Source organism: Plodia interpunctella, chromosome 18 (assembly GCF_027563975.2).
Source record: "Plodia interpunctella isolate USDA-ARS_2022_Savannah chromosome 18, ilPloInte3.2, whole genome shotgun sequence".
NCBI lineage: Eukaryota > Metazoa > Arthropoda > Insecta > Lepidoptera > Pyralidae > Plodia > Plodia interpunctella.
This window is the reverse complement of record NC_071311.1, coordinates 6,007,752-6,022,189: the sequence shown is the minus strand read 5'-3', so window position 1 is coordinate 6,022,189 and position 14,438 is coordinate 6,007,752. Positions and strand designations below refer to the sequence as shown.

Here is a 14,438-nt window from a genome sequence, read left to right as displayed (position 1 = left end):
AAATCAAAAATACAAGCGATGCAAAAAGCGTTCAGGGAAAAAATCTAAATGTAGAATTTCGTACTGGTTTTTATGGGCCAATTTGTAAAATAATATATTGATATCAGAATAAAGAACGCGCAAGACAACATGTGAGTGTTACTAGATAATCTTCTCGGGTTCTCCCTAAATCTTCCCCAAAATCGACCCAAGGTTTTTGAAGAAAAGTTGTAGTGTTCCTAACCTCAATATCACAAACTACAACACGATAACACCACAGTCATTATCACTGCAAAACCTTGTACAAGATGTCCTCGACAGTTAAAAAACTATGTAACATCAATTGTTACCTATACGTAGCAACAAAGGCGCTTTCTTTTGTGTCAGCCACAAAGGGCAGTGTTCAAGGACGATCCGCCCTTTCATCGAGGGCTGTTTGTATAGTCGCCGATATTGCGGATTAGCTACTTGCTCACCTGAAGTAGATAGATACACTTTTAATAATGGCTAGTTGGCGGAGAGCAACGAGTGAGTTCCCCTATTCGCCGCTAGATGGCGATAGAATTATTAATTTAAAAAACTACTAATGCGAACGTGAATGTTTGAATGTCTGTGAATATGTTTCTTAATGACTTTTTAACCCAGAATGGAATTTCCGGCTAAAAAGTTCCGAGGGCCTGTGTAATGTGTGAAAAAGGCTAAAATTTAATGTACGTTTTGGTTAAAAAAAAATATCCATTCATTTATTTATTTATTCATATTCAAAATTCCTTAATCATCTTAGAATAATATAGATTACTTATTGCCCTTAATAATTTATTTGAAATCAAATCAACTATCCTTACAGTTATTATTACTTCTTCTATGTACAAGAACATAAAGAAGACTCAAAATATAAATATATATATACATACATTGACAAACATTTATGCGTCAGAATTCGCGAGTCCGCACTTGTCATTATCTTTATGTGCCAAATCGTGCTTCGGAATATTGCCTTTTTTGCTACTCCCATTTGTTGCGGTTATTGTGCCCTAATACACAGCTATTATGCGTGTGTTAGTATTATTAATACATGCTCTTTGCTTGATCCTGTTTGTTATGGACCAGTAGATTACTACATTTTCTACGTATTACGTTCACCATTTGTCCACATTTGCAATTTTTCATTTAGAAATAAGACTACAATATTTATATATTTTCTGAGGTTTTATAGGGATAGCTGATTTCAGTAGAATTACTAAGTGGACGAGGTTTTAATAATAATCCATCTTATATCTGAAACCTGCGAATATCGATTTTCCACTGCCAATTTTCTAAAAAAATAAAGTTACTGATTTATTATGCTGCCAGTATTCTGAAGTAAAAAAAAGACAATTAACAATCAAAATAGTTTTGCTTCTGATCAAAATTGAATACACACACCCAATAAATATTTTACATACACGAACTTAACACAAAATACACTGGTGTGTATTACACGCGGTGGAGCTCAGTGTTACGCTGAACAAAATGCCCAGCACTGATTTCAGCCTAATGCGACATCACTTATAGGTATATAATAAATTCGAAAACACATGCAACTTTACGTGTTGATGTAACAACATGGACAAGGCGGAGTGCAGGCTAGTTGCATTCGGTAATAAGCCGGAGATAAGTGCACAAATGTCAGATCCTACGAGGTAAGGGTCCCAATGTCGACGGGTAGTCATAAGCTTTCTTTATTTGTTATTGTCAGAGTCAAATAAATAATTCAGAAATAAAATCTTCACAGACACTTTTTCGTGTATATTTTTTAAGTAAATAGACTCATAGCTAAAAACTTCTAGCATTTTGGGACGATCAGTACGTGGTGAAATGCCAAAAGAAACTCATAAAGGCTGTGTTGTGCCAGGTACCATTATTTTTGTTGATTTTGACGAAATAACATTATTTTATGCTACCAATTCAACTATACTCGTATATGAGTCAAATTGGGTCATGACGACATGGGTCGTTGACTTTAACCGGCGCCTTGCTGACGTTTAGGCAAAATGACGTACTTACTTTGCAATTTTCTGCGCACATTAAAGTAAAGGTCAAAGTTAACTATCTAATTACCCTAATATAATTGTAAATAATGTCAAAAAGTAGCAAAGACTGAAAAAAATATCGAGAAACTCGTAATGATTAGAAATGGAACATAATAGGATGAAATCTTTTTTCGAAACATTTCTTACATTTTTCGTTTCAAGCTACACCAATGTTTATAACCTATTGCTTGAAACAGAACGGTTTCAATACCAGTTGCTTGGTGTATCGCGAGTATTGGGCCCACGGCCGCAGAGTCACGTCTTGCAGGCGGGGTACGGCGCGCAGGGAGGGGCACAGCCAGCCAGTGCTCGTCCGGCCCCCTACCCGCGCGCATGTCTGGCGTCACAGACCCTTCCTTCCAATTCCCACAAACGCGGCTCCGTTACATAACCCCTCAGGGCACATTAAACCTCATAGTTAAGGCTTTTTTCTGTGATCAATAAATTTTTGCACGTTTTACACGCGTTAGATAAGTTAGCGTTACGTAAGCCGCCGTCCACGAAGCTTCGCTTGCAAACTGCTTATTGTGATAATCGGTTGTGATACTCGTCGTAGGCTAGCTTTCGCGTTAGATTAGTCATAGAAACAACGGAGTCGTAGTCTTAGCCGCCGAGACTTTGTGGGGTCCTTGTCCGACACTTGTTGATCCTCTTCCTTTGTCCTCGTATCTGGTGAGCACTTCGCGGTTACCGGGTAGTTGTCGCGTCGTGACTTGTTGAGCGCAAAGAGATGTGCGCTTAGCGCTCGAGAGAGTGGCTCGACACGGCTTCGCTCGGCTGGTGGCGGCGCGCCACGCCATCTGGCGGCTGCGGCGCTCCGTCTCACAACCTCAAGACAACAACGACAGCGAACAAAACAACCATCTGTATGTCTATCTCTGTCTTCTCTGTCTGCTTCTATCTGTGTCTCATCTTCACCCTCATTATCAGTTGTAAACATTAATGGTGTCTTAAGTCATACTGTGTAGATTTATTTTGCAGTAACTGTACTGTTCAAATCATGGCGTGTTTTATCTAACAAGTATGATAAGGCTGCTTATTTAATGTTTTGCATCGTGAATGAAAATGCTGCCGTTTATGTCTTTGAAGCCACAGAAATTCTTGTAAAAATGTGAAGCAAAAGCACTGCACAAAAGTCATCAGACTGCAAAGAAATTAGCTGTAAAAGAGAGAGCACTTAATAAGTCTATGTAAAAGCATCTCGCATGAAAAGCAAAAACTGTGGAATCGCATTTCCTACAAAAAGCCGCAAATGTCGCGCTTTATGAAAGACAAAGCACACAAAGTGGCTAGAAAAGCTCAAGGGGCGCCACAGAGAGTCCAGCCGAATCTATTTTAGTACTCTTTCATACTTTTAATGTTTATTTCCCTCTGCAATCTGCTCGCTTGACATTTCGCTTTCCGTATTTCCTCCTAAAGCCGTCGTTACGAATGTGCCCGCTAAAATAAATGTTGATCCAGAAATGTTGTTTTATTTTGCGCTTACCACCCGAAAGTTTGAGCTCAAAATGTCCAATTTAATTCTTAAATTGAATTTAATATTTTTTTTTATAACTGGACATTTTGAGCTTGATAAGTAATTAATGTGAATCGATAGCTTGTATTCGTGCTTATGGCGATAAATCGATGTTAGATAGTATCGAAGTCGTAGGTATGATCATATTGTCATCAATAACAAGGAATCAATACACATATAACGTTAGTCACTTTTCGTTTGTAAGTACTAGTACAGTTACACACATTTATATAAGCACCAATTTTCACTAGTGTGCTGTTTTTGACAATAATGTACCAAAGTTTAAAGCTTTATATACACAGACACAAAATAAGCTTGCCCACATACGCAGATATATGTTATTAAAATCGAAATAAAATAAGAAATTAGTTCAGAAATTCGTCCTACATATGCATTTTTTGCAAGTTGAATTCGAAATTAATTAATAATAAACTTAAATTACATAGTGCTGCTTCCGCTGTTAAATCGAACTTCATGACAGCGCAGGATCATGATTGTCCCTACTTCACCATGGTGTAATGGAGACACTACTGGAGCTTTAATCTACGTTTCTATCAACGCAGGGATAAATCAGCAATATATTTCGAATCACCATTACAGCTGTGAAGGGTTTTGATCATAATGTATCTATTTCACATTAATAATTTCGATAAATAAATAATTTTGTTGAGAAAACTTTCAAAGAAATACTAAGTACAAAAAAAGCTGCAATACTAATTTGAAACGCCAGTAATCGTAACGTAACAAATCACCATATCTTGATGAATAGCTTGACTTTCATTTATGTAAATGCCAATAACCCCTTCTAGAACCCACTCTATTCGTCCAATAACTTTGAAATATTTATACACGTGCCCATTTGGGTCAAACATTACAATGATACCTGCCTATTCATGTCAATCAAATAGAGTAATTTGTTAATATAGGTACTACCTATATACAAGCTTCTCGAACCATAAACTAGTGAATATTATTTTCATTAAATATACTTTTGTTAGGAGTACGTAAAAAGATATTTCATCCTAGAAAAAGTACCTAATTTTTGTACATTCCTACGGTAAGGTTACAAACAAGGAGTTATGGACGACAAACTACTTTTCTCTTTTTTCACTGGACGTCGCGACTTCGTTTTCCATGTTAAGTGAATATTGCATGACTTTTTACATTTTAGGCGTCTTTGGTTTGCAAGCAAAACAAAGTATTATTTTTTTGTAAGAGAAAAAATCAAACAAGAATGTTTTTTTATTCATACACTTTAGTGGCCGTGTAATTAATACAATAATGTCGTTTCGATAAATACCTATTTACAAAATCAATCAAAACGTTAGTAGGAGAGTGTCATACCTTTTTGTTCTTTGCATTTTTTTCCAGTAGATTTATTTATTTATTTCTTAAGGTGTGCAAAACAGTTTTCAGCCATTACATTACACAAAACAAAGCATTATAATTAAGAACTGGGTTGTAGCTGGAAATATAGGTAAACACACACAGAAAGATTATAATTAAGAAACGTAGAGAAGGAAGTACATTATTACAAATTACCTTATAATAATAAAGCTAATTAGGATCAATTTTAGAAATGCTAAGCTAGAAATGTATGCCTGTTAGTATTATGGCAATAAAGAACATAGAACTCTCTTGTTTAATATACATCAGAAGCCTAGCTGTTTGATGTATGAGTGATAAAAATACAATTAGCGTCGCCTTAGCAAGGCTCCAGAGCGAGGCCAGGGCTTCTCTGACAGTACTTTCGGGATAAATATTTTCAGTCATTTTCGTAGAATATTGCTTACACTTCTTCATTAACATCTCCTTAATTTTTTTTACAATATATCTTTAACAAATGGCTATAAAAATAAACAGAGTATCTTATTATTTTATTTCATACTAGCTCCGTTCTTAGGCTTCGCTTTCGTAGGAATTTGGGAATAAAAAGTACTCTGTGCAAGTATTTGTCGAAATTTTATTGCACAACTTAAGATTTGCTATATACATTCTGTCGTACTCGTATCCCAACTTTCGCATTTATAATATTAGTAAGTAGAATTATATATTAAAATGTTATATCTTAAACTGTTCTCAAAGTGTTGTTGCTATCTTCAAAATAACTTGACATCAGTAAGACTGGAGCTTACTTAACATGAAAAGAACGCTCACGTTTACGACTTTCATATAAACACGAATCGCAAATAAATTAGCCTCAGAATAATGACATTGAGCCTTCTGTCAGGACAATGCGGAAGCGGCTATCAAGCGACTGACACATTCATCTTAGCGTGTTCCCAGTTGCATTCGAAGCTATGACGCCGCGAAACCTAACTTTAAAATATAACCTTACAATTTTGAAGATATAGCTATGATTTTAGAACCGGCCGCCTGCCTGACGTTAACCCTTGGGAATGCTATTGTTGCCTATCAGTTGCCAAGGCTTTGTGTCCCTTAGTCGCTTCGTACGACAACCATGTGAGGATATGGAGTGGTCGTATTCTAGGGCGGAACCACACGCTATCTATGTCAAGACTGACAACTGTACACAATGGTCACATGGAAAACCAAATTATGAACTTTTAGTAAATTACCACAACCTTTAACAAACTCGATGGAAAAAGATTTCCTTTTAAGTTAGAATTTTTTTACGAAGACTGATATTTTTTTGAAAAGCCGTTAACAGGCTTGAAGCTAAGGGAATATAGAGATATGTTATTCATTCTAACCTTCTCACGTTCGCGTCGCCTTCGTCGGGTAGGAAGCCGTTAGCAACTAATTTTATATATAAGTATTAGCTTGTGCCCTTGGGTTGCGCGATTTTCGTTTTTACATAATACTATGCTAAACCTTTATGTCAGATGTGCTAAATTTATTTTTAAAATACGTACCAAATTATATTGTTTTGTTCAATACACGCAAGGTATTTTTTGAATGTCTGCAATATTTGGCAGACATTAAAAAAAATACCTTGCGTGTATTTGCGTTAATGTAATACAACAATTTTCACTATAAATTTGTTGTAACATTAAATAATAGTTTGTAGTTTTGATGAAAATTATTTAATTTAGAATATGGCTTTAAAAGTGCCTGAGAAAATCTAATTCTTAAATTTCTTTTGACCAGAACTTTCTTCGCCTGATCGCCAATTTATATAGGAGAAAAAAATAACTTTTTTTACATTTTGTTATTTGGAATCTGACGTAGTTTCATTTCCCAAAACGTGTAATAGTGGGACTTAAATAATGACAATAGTATTAAAATAGTAATGTTAACGAAAAAATAAAAACTTCTTTATACAATCATAGAATGGTGTAGCACAAATTGATTTTATGCTTCTCGTAGCACGTCGTAGCACCGTAGCGCGTAGGCAGCTCACGTAGCACGCCTACGAGCTTCGGAGCGAAATGGAACTTCTTTATATAGTTGGATGCTTAGAATATCTGAACATTGATAGAATATTGGAATTAAAACTTAACAACTAGGTATTAATGTTTCTTTTAGAATAAAAAAGAGTAAAATAAAAAAAAATATTTAAACGTTGCTGAATTTTTTTTTTCAATATAAATTTTTGGGTGTTAGACTACTATCTGGCCAGACAGGAATTCGAAATGCAATTTAATAAATATTTTTATTTTATTGTCCATCTGTTATATTTTAAAAGAACATTTTACGTTATTTTCAATTTAGAACTCGATTCAGCGTTTCAATTTTTGAATAAATTCATTTGTCTACTTGTTTATTTAGCAGTTTATATACACAGAGATACAAAAGGTTACATTATTCAAGAAAGTAAGTATAAGGGTGCCACTTAGCGCCTATAATCTTTGTTATAGCTATAAAGTCCAACTTTACATTGAAACCTAATAGAAAATGAGTTTTAAAGGAGTATTTTGCATGTCATCATCGCCGTCGCATACAGACTTGGCCTCAAACTTATCGATTGGAAAGTTCAAAGCTCTGTGAGTGGAACGCACCATGTTAATAAAAGTGAGAATGGAAATACGATACCCAATTCAATGGCGAAAATAAAATATTTTATTTGGAAAAAATTAGTAGAAAAATAAAGCCTCTTTTAATCATTCCCTTTTTTATTTCCGAATCTTTAATTAATCCTTCAGATTTGTTTTTAAACCCCCGATGGCAAAAGAATGGGAGTTGTAAGCTAAACGTGTCTATGTATCTGTATATCTATCTGTGGTATAGTGGCAACCAAACGGCTGAACCGACTTTGATCTAGTTTTTTTTAATTTGTAAGAGAATTTAATTAAGAATGTTTTTAGCTATATTTGAAAAATGTGTTCAGTTCTGGCAGGAGCAGCGATAAAGCAACGGAATGGTGGTTTCTTAAATATTTAATTTAATTTTTATTAAATTAATAATTCAACTGCAACTGTGACATCTGAAGCTAAGAGTTTGCGTAAAATAACCTTCTAATTTTGAAGATTCGAGTTTCTGTGCTTTTACGACAGTATCCCGTCCTGTCTGACATCAACTGTCTTTGGGAATGCCGCTGTTGTTATAAATTGTATTACTATTATTACTTTTTGTAATGAAATAAATATATAATATCTATAAAAACATTATATTAAACAATTATATGGAGTTTATTTTTATACCATATGTAATAAACCAATTATCATAATTTTAAAACTTTGTTACATTTATTATCATATGACGCAATTCACGGACAATAGCACAAATAAACTTTAATTACGAACTCATCGAAAGTTCCCCGATTTCGTTTTCACCTTCAAATCTCGCGTGCTAGCTTTGGGGTAATCACTAAATCAATATTACTAAACAGAACACCTACAATGGAAGTTAGTACACTATCCTACCGACTTAGAAAGGGAAAACTTAGCCTCTGTAGTGCAGTGATTAATGGCCTCCGAACCACAGTATCCCAGATTCAATTTTCAAAAATTATCTTTTGCAGATTTTCAGATATATTGGGTATAATAAAAACAGATCGAATTTCATTTGTCATAAATAAATCATGCTGAAAACCAAATCCTAACTAATATTTTAAATGCGGAAGTAAGTTTATTTGTTACCTCTACACGCTGTATCCATTCAATCAATATTTTTCGAATATAAGATACGTCTAGCTTATAAAAATATAATTCTAATTCCAGTTAATGTAAAGGACAATCTATAAATTACGTCATACAAATTTCATGATTTTTTTACCTCTTCCTCCCCTTGTCACAGTTAATAGTCTCCCCCTTCCCTGGTGTGACTGCATTAAAATTATATTGACGTTAACTATAACCTGAAAGCAACAACGCAAAGTAAGTCATTATTTAATCGGTAGCTCGTAGGTTAAAGTTAACATCACAGTTGATTAGTGCAACTAAAAAAAAATATCTAAAGATTATTTGGGTAGAACAAGGTTCATGTTTAGTACTTGACGGGTTAAACGAAATGGTGTTTCGAAGTTAAGGTCCGTCCTCCCACCACCTTGTAGTCAAATGCTTTTAATTTTCTTTCTTCATAATGTACGTGTAAAATTGAGTCAAAACAAACAAGTTGGACTTATTAAGGTAATTACTTAACTACTTAGTTGTTTGAGCTGAACTTCCGACTGACTTTAGGTAGAATAAATTATAACTTTTCATTTGAACGCAGGAGAATTGAATACATTCATCCAAGCTTGTCTAATGATACCATTACACTAAATATGAACTCACAAACTAAACTTGGAAAGCTAACATTGAAAAACTCAAACTTATTGCATTTCATATGTTCATGTAGCTTGTACATACTTTACATAATAGTGTTAAAGATACATTTAGGTCAGACATGGACCCATTGAGGTTAATATTATTTTGTTTTACTATTACAACAAAATAATATTAACGTCGTATTTACACAAATAAATTAATTAATAGGCTATTATTTATGTAAATGACACGGTATCCAAAGGCACCGAACTAAATCGATTGTTTACAGGGACAAAAATCTATTTTAATAAATTTTGTTCGAAGAGTCGTTTGCAAAAACGAGTATTGAAATATAGAACAAAAAATGCATTGAGTTTTGTCAACATTTACACAGTCGCACTCGAGAATGGTAGACACACCGGCAGTCACCGTATTGTATTGACCCGCCTATATTTAGACCGAGACGCGCTTACGAGCCTGGGGGAGTTTCGCAATTCGTGTTCTTTTTGTGACCTAAAACTTTTAACGTGAGTTAATTTCGTAAATTACATGGACCCGCTAAAATGGTAATTTTTTTTGTTAGATATAACTGATGATCCAACCATATTTAGTAAGAAAATTTGGGAAATTAGTTCTCCAAGGTATTTCATCTTTCTTAGTCCATCATGCTGAAAACATTATCTTAAAAGCAGTAGGTACATATTAATTATTATAAATGCAAAAGTGGGTTTATTTATTATATTTTTTACCCTTTTTCACGCTTTATCTGTTAACCAATCGTCTTGAAATTTCACAAACATAGTTCGGAGAACGGAGAAGGTTCAGTTTTTGTTTTTATCTTATATTGTTTCGTTAGCGTGGGTTGAACCCATCAAATTTAACATTAACACGTTTAGCTGAAATGGCATACTTTGCGTATTTCAGCGCTGGTTAAAGTTAACATCAAATTTCACTAATGCAAATATTTTAGTACATATAAAAAATATATATTCTAAAAATAAATAAACAAATTCCTAAAAATATATATTTGAAAAACATTTTATAAAAATAATTATATCTTCGTGACATCACGCACGTGTAACCGAAAACACGCGACGATAAGAGATAGATAGAGACGATTATTATTATAGGTGTATTTGACGTCATAAGCAGCCTGTAGTTCGATTAATGTCGCGTAAAAACATGTAAAAGGCAATATTAAGCCCCATTTGTTACGGGCTTCCTAGGCCCGAAGCAGACGGGTTGTCGCCCACAAGATATTGACCCGACTATTTTTGGAACAGGATGTAGTTCCGGGAAGTTGATAGGCTAGACAAAGGTGTTTTGGTTCAGCATTGCACTGTTTAACTTTTATGAAAGAAATAAGTAACCATGATACTAAAAATAAAACAAAAAGAAAAACAAACTGATGACATCGCCTTTTAACTCATGACATAATTCATATATTACTAATTCATTGTTAGACTAGGACTGTAACTAACCCCCCGACGGGTTCCCATCTTGTCGCGATGGTGGGGCTTAGTAACCGAGGGAACTGGTCTGACACAACCAGCCACCCCGGTGAACCAAGAGGAACCAAAGGCCCAGAGACTTTGGTGGGTGCTCTGGGCCTGGTGGACGATCCCCTCAGTAGTACTGCCATTGGCTGGTGACCCGCCACCAGCCTTTGGATGTGGAAACTAGAGGGGACCAGAGGTGGGGTCGCGGGGGTTTGTCCTCCGCGACCACAGCGCGGCCGTGGCGCTGAACACGGTGCGGTGGGGCCGCAGGGGAAGAAGAGAGTCGGTATGTCTCTCGACGATCCCCCTGTCCTCTGCGGCCGAAGGGTGGCTGCCTCTGTATCGGGTGCAATGTGTGGGTGTCACCTGCCTATCACCTCTTGCGCCCGTACAGAGGCAGACTTGGGTACCCTGTGGCACCCAAGATTTTGTGTGTGTTGTGATCGCTGGTCCCTTCAGGACCAGCGGTCGGTGATGCCCGCTCCCCCCGTCAGCTTTTTGACTGGTGTGCGGAGTGGGCTTGATGGTCCGCGCCACGCTCGCGTGGCGTAAGGGGCGGGTGGTTAGCACTTGTGCTTGCTGCCCGCCCAGGTCGGAGCCGAAAGGCCGGCCGGGGGGGCGTCGCGGTCGAATGCCTAGCGACCCCGTAACGTCCCCCATAACGGCAGCGTGAACACGCCCCAGGGGTTTAGTGGGTAGGCTGGGCCGACTAGCGGCCCAGGAGTCCCACACTCAGTGCGTAACAAGCATTCCCCTGGGTAAACAAAAAAAAAAAAGGACTGTAACTAAAATTTTAAATGATCAATCATGGCTACTCTATTCAAGCAAATCTTTTATTTTTTTAAGTAAGATTTCATTATTAACACTTCAGAACGTAGAAGGTTCTGTTCGCGATAAACTCAAAAAGTACTGCACGGATTTTCATGCAGTTTTCACCAATAGATAGAGTGATTCCTGAGGAAGGTTTAGGGGTATAATTTATCACGTTTTTACCCGAGCGAAGCTGGGATGGGCCACTAGTTCCTTTTTATTTGAACATACACATAGTATGAATAATAAAATGTTGAACAAAAAGACCTGTCAGTTTGCGAAGCAGTGGTATACGGCCGTAGTAATTGGAAGGGTTGTTGATATCCACACAGTTTACGATCCCTTTACGGCAGTCTTTCAGCCTGTGCTTATTTAGAACCTTACATTATGTTTTTTTTTTATTTTTTCGTACATATTCATGGCCGAAATTTATTATCTGCACATATATAATAACCTAGCACTATGTTAGCGACTTGCAAAATGTATGTATGACAATGTTACTCCTAAAGATATATTCTATCTCTATACCACATTTCAAAATCGGTCCAGTGGTATATGAGTTTATTGGTAAAAACAAAAAAAAACTTTCCTCTTTATAATACCTAAAAATATGAATGACCATAGCTGTGAAAATCAGCCTATATAAACACTGATACTTTTGGAACAGATAATTTACAAAATTATATTTTAAATACAGTATTTATTTAAAACTTTTGAAATCCTAATCCTAACTAATAGTAGAAATGCGAAATTAAGTTTGTAACCTCTTCACGCTCTATCTACTTAACCAATCTTCATGAAATTTTGTCAAAGTATGTATGGTAAGGTAATGGTGTAAGAAAGTATGGACAAGGACAGGGTACCAGGGAATTAATTCCAGAAAAATAACAGTTCCCGTGGCAATTTTACGCGGACGAAGCCGTGGAAAAAAGATTATTATTCTTTAAAAGATTAAGTTCTACTAATTGCATGCAGACGAAGTTACGGTCACTGGATCTTTAACTATGTAAATTGGCCTATCTTATTAAAATATCTTGGCCCGAGAGCTTGTTATAACTAAAAGGCACTAGCTTTAATGAGGGTTCTTTGGTCGCGGTTTCATAAATTTGCATAAATTTGTCAAAACATTCAACATTATTATAGTGGACAGAATATGAAAAAGTAACTATAAAGTAATAAGTATCTTCTTCGTTATCCATTATCCCATTTCACTTGCGGTCCAGCGGTTTAGCCGTGAAAGCTGTACAGACAGACAGAGTTTCGCATTTATAATATTAGTATGGTTAATTTTACTTATAGACCTCCACAGGTCTATTTTCTTAATAAAAGACTTCGACTTAAAAACAATCATTGTAGGGTTAGCACCACTTTTTGTGAGCACGTAGTTTTAACGCTATTGACAATTAATGTTGTCAGCTCGATTAGGGTAGCTAGTACATAGGTATCCTGTTTATTATATTTTTTAAATTAACCAGAACATCCATATTTAAATAGTTATTCTACAACGAGTTTTAATGTCACATGAAATAAGTTGAGAGTACTTGTATTTATTTGCATTAGAATTAATTTTGTGTTTTTTTTTGTAAGTCCGTATTATTTACGGTGTAAAGATATTTTCCCTACAATTTGTGATGCGAGCATCGCAGCGCCAAATCCTGAAAACTGAAACAGTTTATCATACCGGGAGAGGGCGCGTGAACATGGTTCCCCTACTCGCTACTAGATGGCGTACTTTGCAAACGCAAATTGTTGCACAGTTTATAGCGGCGGTAAATGTAATTCATAAATTTCGTGTCCTTTAAAGTATATATTCAATTAATTTGACGTTTTAAAATTTATAATATATAGGAAATTTTTAAATGTATCTACACTTTTTCGCTCGTTTGTCTAGATATTTGATAGAAGTATTTACTGAAAATAAATTTTCATATTTTTCTTTTTGTGTAAGATTACATCGCTGATAAGAAGGACATGTAAGTTTCTGTACTCATAATTGCATATCTTATAATAATTATGACACCTATAAGTATTTACTTTTCAATACTGATAAAATTTAAATATTAGTTCAACTCAGAAATTTTTCAATATATATATTTTTGACAAGATTCATTTTCTAATTCCCCAATTTCTAACTGACTAACTACAGTCTACCAAAATAGTTCATAGCAAATAGCAATTAAGTAATATGTTTTTCAACCATATACAAGTACCTAAGGAAACAAAACTCCCTAAGGTAAAACAGCCCTAGTGACGTAACCATGTTTGCGAAAGTCATCGATATCAAGACATCGACAAAGAACGTCCCTGACCCCTCCTCGATGCCTCCACGCGAGGTCGCATGTCCAGGGTTGTCAGTTGCCAGGTAGCTTATGTAAGTGCTTTGTGTGGCGCCCCTGGAGCTTCAACTGTCGAAATATTGGATGACTAGATTACCCTAATCAGTGGTTGTTTCTTAAACTATACAACATACAACTTAGTTACTAATAGTCCTTACTACTCTGTTATCCATATACTGTACGTGTGCGACTGATATCATACATATCATTGATGGAATTTAAAACAAAAATCTAACCTTATTCATGAACATACTGCTGTAAAACCTCTTCTGACCAAGTTGGGTATGTACAGTGGACCACAAGTCAGTCTACCCAAGTCAAAGCATGGCAACTTGATGTGTGGTCAAATTTAGGTATCTAGCTAATCTTATGTTAAATAACACTCCAAAGGAATTAAACCCCAGCAAAGATTAACGGCAGTTGGCAAAGCCCCAGACGGTTTTTGTGAAACATTTCATCAAACAAGCTAGACAAAAGTGAACCTTATTATTACCTAGTGAACATGACGTATAGGATTTGGCATTAGCTGCCTGTACGTAAACATGTTGTTGACCTTCTGATTACACGATCCTCCC

General features: G+C 35.7%; 1 protein-coding gene across 8 annotated transcripts in view; it reads left to right on the top strand.

The window, feature by feature from the left end:
* Positions 1-14,438, top strand: part of Ih (I[[h]] channel) — a 179,860-nt gene that overhangs the window by 82,959 nt on the left and 82,463 nt on the right. Inside the window, exon 1 of one of the 8 annotated variants that reach the window (XM_053758191.1) lies at positions 2,773-2,917. The exons of the other annotated variants lie outside the window; for them this stretch is intronic. The gene's annotated coding sequence lies outside the window, so the exon portion shown is untranslated. Of the gene's footprint in view, positions 1-2,772; positions 2,918-14,438 lie in introns of those variants that run through there. 8 annotated transcript variants of the gene reach the window in all.